Source organism: Oryctolagus cuniculus, chromosome 1 (genome assembly GCF_051225735.1).
Source record: "Oryctolagus cuniculus isolate XC-2025 breed Fujian yellow rabbit chromosome 1, ASM5122573v1, whole genome shotgun sequence".
NCBI classification, from domain to species: Eukaryota; Metazoa; Chordata; class Mammalia; order Lagomorpha; family Leporidae; genus Oryctolagus; species Oryctolagus cuniculus.
Window position 1 is genome coordinate 43,568,781 of NC_142867.1, and position 9,018 is coordinate 43,577,798.

Sequence of the window (9,018 nt, forward strand, 5' to 3'; positions counted from 1 at the left end):
TGCATTATTCATAGGATCTAAGTAATATTAGAGCATTAGTAATATCATTAGTAATATCAAAGCAGCTAAATAACAAAATCATAATGTTTAATAACTTGCAGGATTTCACTCTGCTATAAATACAGTACGCATATTAAAAGACCAAACGCATTATGACTGAATAAAAATGAAAACTGTTGTAACAGGCAAGAAGTAGCATTTATATGATATAATGGGATTGTCAGCTATATTTCAATATTTATGATATTTAAAGTTATCCATGTAAAATATGTACTCTCTTTTGGCTTTTATTCTTTGAAACTTTGTATAATATTTCTTTCTAGTTAATTGCATAATGTAATTCATTTATCATAGATTAATTTCTTTGAAAGATTGCTTTGAAAAAATAAAACATTAGTGTTTAGAAAAACATAAATTGTAAACCATCTCCCAAGTATTAAAAAAGATTGAGAGTAAGAAACTAAAAAAGTTGAAAATATACCATCTTAAGCACAATTTCATTTCTAATGCAATTACTCTCACAACATTTTTTAAATTACCATAAATTTTCTTTGTGGATATTATTTACATATCTAAATATCAAGCATGAACAGTGCAAATGTTAACTGTTTTTGATACATGTTGTCATATGCTACTAAACTGTCAAGAATTAGAATATGGCCACTATTTATTCTTTCACAGTTAATAATGGCATTATTCACATAAATCATAATAATGTTTTCCCCAAATTTGTTTTCCCTAAATAACAAAAACCAACTTTTTTGCCCCAGAACTTGTAAAAATATGTTCAGTCCCAGGAAAACAGAACATTTTCCTATAGCTAATCAGGGTTCCTACAGGTCAGCTAGCCTCAGAAACAACTATTTAAGTAATAACACATTTAAGCACATGATTCTTACATTTAAATACTAATTGAAATCTTAAAAGGGTTACCTCTAAAATGCCTTTCTTCTCAAGACACAATCTCTCCCACTACTTTCCTGAAAATGAGATGTGTTAGTTCAGTAACTTTACCTGCACCCTATTATGTGCTCTGCAACTTCCATTTAAGCACCAGAGTCCTATTTTGCTCTATAAAGGCAAGAAGACACCTCAGAGTCTGAAGCTCATTGTCCAGTAAAGAATTCATCCAGGGATAGCTTACAGTAAACCTAATGACATGTCACAATTTCAATGAGCCAGAGGACACAATCCTTCCCCTCAATACTTCTAAACAGTGAACTTCTTATTTTCCTTGACAGTAGCACATTTATTTCTCATGTAATGTGCCCTGTGTTTGCCAGAAATGTAATTCATACTATCTTCTAATATTTACAGATGAAGATGATCATTTGGTAAAAACAATAAAAAATAACAAGGCAATTTTTTTCTGTTTTTGTATTTTTTTCTGTTTTTGTAATTGTGTGTAATAATCACAATTTTAGTGAGGGAGAAAAAGCAAGAATAGAGTTACATTTCTCCATGAGCCAAAAGTGAGAGTAAAAAGGCTCAATGGGTAATTAATATGCCTAAGTCAATTAAATATATAATAGATATTTAGAAACTGAATGTCACTGTCATAGGAAAATTCTCTGTTTAAGTCTGTTGTGAAAAGAATGGGGAGTCTGAATCTTATTTCCTTTGGTCTTTTTTCAGATTTCAAATCAGCACCAAACTGCACATGACTCAGTGGTTAGCTGAAAGTCAAAAGTGGAGGTCTTGGATTGGATTTGGCTGAGACAAGGACAGGAGACATGGAAATGGATGCAGGTAGCAGAAACAAAATTCGGAGTTTGGATGAATTACCCATGGTAAAGTAGTTTCTAATTGAAATTACTAAATGGTGGTGGGAAAAAAAAAAGGACAGATGAAATTATACTACTCAGATAAAATGAAATTGCTGAAATATTCAATTAATTATTGTCAACCATAATTATCCTATTGGTTATAGAACATTATAAGTTACTCTTCCTATCGAACTACACTATGAATTTGTCTCTTTTAATAATCTTTAACCATTATTTCATCAGTTTGTATGAGTCAAATTAGATCACAAAGAACAAGCTATCACAAAAAGATCATTTCAGGTCTTTTGATTTCATTCAAAAGTTTTTCATAACCACAGGTGATGCCAAGGGGTAGCTTCTGAAGATGGAAAATGAAATGAGGAATGATACACTGGATGTGAATAAAAAAGTTAGGCTGGGAGACAATGAACTTCTCTTTTACAATGTATCTAAATACTGAAGGATATCTCTTATAAAATTTACATAATCTTGTAAAATTTAGTTATTTACATAAATATTTTAAAAGTTTGATAAACAACTTGGTAAGTATTAGATAAACACAATTACTTTGAAAAGAGAAGTAAGGTATTGAGTACTTCTATGACTCCTCTAAATTATGGCCCCTGCAGGATTTCTGGGTTTATCTAAAAGTAGATAACTCAACCCTCAGGACTTGGAATTCAGAAAAGTAAAACTTAAAGGGAAAAACATGCAGTAACTTAATCCAGAATTTTTCAAAAACTGTGGATGTATATACTTTTTCCTTTTTTCCATAGTAAAAGTGCTTCTGGAATAACAATTATGAATATGATGAGATTTGAACTCACTCGGGGGAAGAGGAAAAAATTAATGATTCCATAAGTAAAAACTCACATGTTTAAAAAGTCTGTCTAGTCTGTTGTTTCAGAAGCCTAGTTGAAGACATCACAGTTGTATCTCTGAAGAAAAAGTATTCTTCCATGCCATCTAGAGGTGTGCTTTGATCATGACTAAGACAATTTCTGGTCTATTTCTAGATTTGGGGACATGTTACAGAAAATGTATCACAATATTACATTGAAAATAAAAGAAAAAATATGAATAAAATGATAAATTTTATATCAGTAATATCTGCTATGAGATTCTTCCAAGAAGCCTGATTAATGTGTAAGATATTAGAATTGGAATCAGAAATCCTAGAGTCAAACAATAGCCCTACTTCTTAGCCATTAATAACAATCTAGTCATGTGACATTTTTCTGTGAAACTGAATTCTCTAATGTACAATGGAAGGTAACACCAAGATAATTGTGAAGATTAACCATTTTTGCCAGTATCTAGCATATATTTAATAGTCTTTATATTTTAAGAAAATCTAAATCACCACATTCAAAACGAGCCAAAAAATTTCAATTGACTTATCTTGAAAAGATAAGCAATTCTACAACAAACTAGGAATACTATATAGAACTTTAAATCACTAAGGAAAGACAAAGGACTAGGAGAATAAGTGCAAACAGATAATGTATTAATGATATAAAATGAAAAATAATCAAAAATCTAAAATTTCTCTTATACTGAGAAGGATGCTGCCCCCAAGATAATGCATGAAATGTTGAGCTCAAGGTCGGCTCCGCGGTTCACTAGGCTAATCCTCTGCCTGCGGCACCAGCACTCCAGGTTCTAGCCCCGGTTGGGGTGCCAGATTCTGTCCCAGTTGCCCCTCTTCCAGTCCAGCTCTCTGCTGTGGCCCGGGAAGGCAGTGGAGGATGGCCCAAGTGCTTGGGCCCTGCACCCGCATGGGAGACCAGGAGGAAGTACCTGGCTCCTGGCTTCAGATCAGCGCGGTACACTGGCTGTAGCAGCCATTTGTGGAGTTGAACCAACAGAAGGAAGACCTTTCTCTCTCTGTCTCACTTGTCTCTCTGTCTCACTGTCTAATTCTGCCTGTCAAAAAAAAAAAAAAAAAATGTTGAGCTCTATGATGAGTAACTTCCACATGTTAAAAAAAAATTATAGGGGCCGGCACTGTGGCGTAGCAGGTAAAGCCACCGCCTGCAGTGCCGGCATCCCATATGGGTGCTGATTCAAGTCCTGGCTACTCCACTTCCGCCCCAGCTCTCTGCTATGGCCTGGGAAAGCAGTAGAAGATGACCCAAGTGCTTGGGCCTCTGCACCTGTGTGGGAGACCCAGAAGAAGTTCCTGGCTTCTGGCTTTGGGTAGGCGCAGCTCCAGCCATTGCAGCCAATTAGGGAGTGAACCAATGGATGGAAAAACACTCTCTCTCTCTCTCTCTCTCTCTCTCTTTCTCCCTCTCTCCCTCTCCTTCTCTCTGTGTAACTCTGGCTTTCAAGTAAATAAATAAATCTTTAAAAAATTATAACAAATTATACTGTATTTTTGACACCAGCTGAAAATCATATGCTATTAATAGGGGAACACCACATCTCTCAAAATAAATATGAGAAAATATCACTTCCATTCCCTAGGCCCACCCCACCCCCAGACAAGCAGAAACACACACACACACACACACACACACGCGCGCAGACTCAACAGTATCCACTTACAACAATGATTCCAAATGAACTCACAAAGACTCACTCCCTAAGGGCAGTGGTTGCTCTCACTGACAGCACTGACCTCACCGTTACTCAGTTTTGTGTGTTACAGGTGTCAAACAACGCAAAAATGAAGTTCATGGGTCAGGAACACAATCTTTTAAAATTTAACCAAACAAAACCGTAGTCCAAATACCCTTTTAAAATCTGGCTGGTGAAAATTTCCATCTTTCAGGCTGGATTCAAAAACTAAACCCCTATGAACAGCTTTGGATGGATCTTTCAGCTTTGTGAGTCCTTTACTCCTAAGTGATTCATTTGGCTAATCAACATCTACGAAACATATATTCTCAATTATATTAGGAATGCACAATCTTAATTTAAGGGCCAAATTACAAAATACAGTTCACAATTTAATAAAGCAATATCAGGTCTGTAATGGCAAAGGCCTCTAACAGGAAGCAACTTGACAACAAATAAAACACCAACAAACAGAAGCAAAGTAGCACTCCATATTAATTTATCTAATTGTGTAATAAAATCCTTAAATTCAAAGGAATCTTAGAAGCTTTATATAGTCAAGGCCCTGGTTATTAATCAGGGACTTGAGGCCTAAGAAGCTGTTTTGTCCAAAGTCACAAGCCAGTGTAGCCACAGTCATTTGAAATATCCGACTCAACCTTCTTGGTGTCCAATCTATGTCACACTGTCTTTTCTCCAGGTTTCTCTTTTTTATCCCAGAGACCCAAGACCATGTGTCTTGCATGAATAAAAATTTGTTCTCCTATTATTACCAAAAACTAAGACTAAGGAGGAATTGATTTTCAATATTTTCAGGGCAGTAAGGATTATTTTTCATCTAGTTTTTAAAATTTTACTAGACTACCCGTCCAATTTAGTATGGACTTATGGATCACTAGCAGATTAGATTGAAACAATTTGAATGGAAAAAAATTGAAAGTCTTTAATCAATTGGAATATTTAAGGGCTTACATCAAAATTTCATGTAAGTTGATAAGGTCATGAGTAGATATCAGTGTGTGTGTTATTTATAATACAAAGATTTCCATTTTACTTAACTGTAATACAGTTAAAATTAGCAGAATTCCACAATCTATGGGAATACACAAACACACACACTTGATGATTTCATGTAAGGAGGAAAATTGACAAAAAGTTTGTTACTTGACCATGAAAGTATCTAATACAGAAAAATCACACAAGCCTCTTACTCATTTTGAGAAGAGAGATTCTCTACATTCATTTCAGTTATTTTGTGTAGTCAAAAACACTAAGTGGAAAACCTTGACAGTCTTTCAGGAAAAATGAAAATAGTGAGATCCTGTTTGGCCCTTCATATCAAAATCACAAAGACACCAAAATAACATCACAACACTCTGCAGCTTGAAACCGAAGTATCCCTGTAAACAAATTGGTAGAACCTCATCATTTGCTTTCTTTTTTTTTTTTTTTTTTTTTTTTTATTTTTATTTTTATTTTTTTTTGACAGGCAGAGTGGACAGTGAGAGAGAGAGAGACAGAGAGAAAGGTCTTCCTTTTGCCGTTGGTTCACCCTCCAATGGCCGCCGCGGCCAGCGCGCTGCGGCCGGCGCACCGTGCTGATCCGATGGCAGGAGCCAGGAGCCAGGTGCTTTTCCTGGTCTCCCATGGGGTGCAGGGCCGAAGCACCTGGGCCATCCTCCACTGCACTCCCTGGCCACAGCAGAGGGCTGGCCTGGAAGAGGGGCAACCGGGACAGAATCCGGCGCCCCGACCGGGACTAGAACCCGGGGTGCCGGCGCCGCTAGGCGGAGGATTAGCCTAGTGAGCCGCGGCGCCGGCCCTCATCATTTGCTTTCAACCAAGGTAACTTTGCTCTTCCAAAGTCTCTCCCAGTACACTGTGCAGCCTTCTAATCTTGAAGCAAAAACTCTAAAATAACAGAGCACAATTAGGGTTAAAAGAAGATCTGACATTGCTTTCTTACCAAGAAATCTCACTAGAAAAACTTAAGGTCAATCATATGACCTTTTGCACCAGGTGAACTCAATTTTGCCATGTTAATGCATTTCCCAGTAAAACACAGTCCACATCATCAAAATATGGTGCACAGCATAATATGAAGAGATAAGCTCAAAGTTTAGTAACAGGCTGAAACCCAAGCTGCCTTTCTAGGTGTAGACACATCTCAGGCAGCCTTGTGCAAAGGCCCCACCGCGCTGTTGCAGAGGCTCACTCATCTGTCCCTTACCTTCTCTTAGGCAGTCAGAAATGCTGTGCCCATATTGGAGAGGACCACCACAGCCACCACCTTCTTTACTGTTAGAAGGAAGCATTCCGCGAGAAGGAGCTCATTGATCAATTTCAAAGACAGGCCGGGCAATCAGATCCCAGCTGTTGATCAGTGTCCACACTGCTAAGAGGTTAGGGGAAAGAAGCACTGAGCACAAGGGCTTGTTCTCAGCCTTGCCTCTGTGACTCTCAGGGGGATAGTTGGGAGAAAAGGAGGACTTCCTCTGCATGGTTGGTACATCCAACCTGTCCCAGCCTTTAACACTAGGAGGCCAAATGGGTGTTCCTGTCCACTTGCAGATCTTATTTCCTTGCACAAGATCTCCCAGACACAGTTAGTCTGGCTTAGAGATAGTTTTTAGAAGGGCGAGAAGAAGAGTAAAGTTTTGTCAACTCTTGATGGCAAGAAGATAAAGAAAGGCGGTGGAGAGGATAGAGTCTGTGATTTCCAAAAAGGTTACCTGCGGGAAAGTATTCAATAGCCCACATCCTCTCCAACTGTATAGAACTGGGGGGGGCGGGGGGGGCTGTTTTCCTGCTTTGGCCCCCTTCCACTCAACACACTAGAAACTTCACTAAGTCCAGGACAAATTCATGGCAACACACCGTACCACCCTAACAGAACCTAGTTTTGCCTGGATAATTAGCGCTTCCAAATCAAAGTTGGTCCCTCTGCTCCCCACACAAATCCACATTCCAGTCTACTCTTTGGGTACAAGGAAAGACACCACACACAGTTCTCCCAAAGGTTGCTGTTACACAGGCTACCATTTCTTTATTCGCATACAGAAGCTCAACTCTGCCAAACTCATCAGTGGAAAATAGTATCACCCGAATCACACTTGTTGCCATCTTTCCTCCCATCCTGACCTCATTCACTCAAGTGAAACATTTAGGATAAATCCATTAAGATCATCCGCGCCCCCGGCCCGCCAGCCAGATCACACTGAGCATGCATTGCATCCGCAGAGGTGCACGTTTATCAACGATGTACTAACTGGAAATCCCCACTGCTGCCTGTGGTTGGCTGATCCGCCCCCGCGGGCTTTTTGCGCTGCGGTCACTTGGCCTGTTCCACCAAAGAGCCGAGGAACACATGGCTGCGACCAGGAGCTCAGAATGCCACCCACTGCAGTGACCCACCCAGTCTGGGTTCCCGTCTGCCCGGCTGTCCGCGGCCCCTCACCCTTCCCCGCCACGTCCCTGAGCTCCTAGTTCACGACCTGCCCCTCCCCCGCCGTCTCGGCGCCGCGGCCGAGCAGGGGCTCACGCGACCCCCAGGCTGCAAGGCGCGCGCGCTGCGGAGGCGTCCGCGCAGAGGCTGCTCCGCGCGCCCTGCTCACCCTCGCGTCCGGAGCTGACTGCCGGCGGCTCTCAGAGACGCCGGGGCTCCCGCCTGGGCTCCTGCAGCTTTTCGGGGCCGGCCCCCTCCAGGCGCAGGTCCTGCGGCTGCGGCTCCCCGCACCCCAGCAGCCCGGCGGCGGCGGCAGCGGCAGCAGCTGCAGCCGCACTGCCCCTCTTCATACTTCCCTGATGGCTCCTCTCGGTGCTGTTTGGGAAAACGATTCCTTCCCTCCCCACCCCACCCCCCCGCCAGAAACAGATTTCCTACGTTTCATCAGTCCACACAGACCGAGCGGAAGTAAAATGCTTACTTTTTCTGGTGGACAGCAAACGCAATTGACACTGATTTACCCTTCAAACGGGGAGAGATTGTATTACAAGCCCTTGGCAGCAATTCCTAGGTTGGGGCCAAGCTCCAGCCCCCTCCTTGTCCCCCAAACACTAACCTAAGAGAGAAAGAGCGGGGGGCGGGGTGGGGAGGGGATCATATTTAACTCCAGCGTTTTAACAGAGTCGATGGCTTTTGCACAGTATTAAAATGGGTGTTGGGAAAGTTTGGCTTTCCGGGCCAGAGATTTTGCAGACTCAACGCATGATCTTTCCAGTAACTTGGGCCACTCTTCGTTCCAAAGTGAACAATTTGATGTCTTATAACTCTCTTTGAGTATCAGACTTTAGAAGAGGCTGCACTTAACGGCTGTTTTCGCTTTACAAAAGGAAATTCAATTCCTCCCTTCCTTCTCCTGAGCTCCGTTCAGCATTGTGCTGAATGTCATAGACGGGTTTCTCCAACTGTCCTTTATTAGTGCACACATTCTGGAATGAAAGTCTCCCGTGAAGTGACCGGATGCCCGAGTGTCCCTTTCACCCAGCTTCTTGCTGGGGCACCCCTATCCCCTCGGATTTCCACCACCCGCGGAGCATAGTCAAGAAGAATAACTCTGTGTTTTGTTTTCAAGTTCCTCAGTGTCAAAGACCACTCCATCCAAACGGGTGTGACAGCAGTGGCACAGGTACTCTGGCTGGCATTTGCATACCATATCTTAAAATGGTGAGTTATCTACCCTCACCCCCT

General features: G+C 41.3%; 1 protein-coding gene across 3 annotated transcripts in view; it reads right to left on the minus strand.

Annotated features, from left to right (window-relative positions):
- Positions 1-8,405, minus strand: part of GAS2 (growth arrest specific 2) — a 151,266-nt gene extending 142,861 nt beyond the window's left edge. Inside the window, exon 1 of one of the 3 annotated variants that reach the window (XM_017345590.4) lies at positions 8,255-8,405. The gene's annotated coding sequence lies outside the window, so the exon portion shown is untranslated. Of the gene's footprint in view, positions 1-7,942; positions 8,192-8,254 lie in introns of those variants that run through there. The other 2 variants (XM_008268892.5, XM_089310467.1) reach the window with 2 other exon arrangements.
- Between the last annotated feature and the right edge of the window lie 613 nt (positions 8,406-9,018).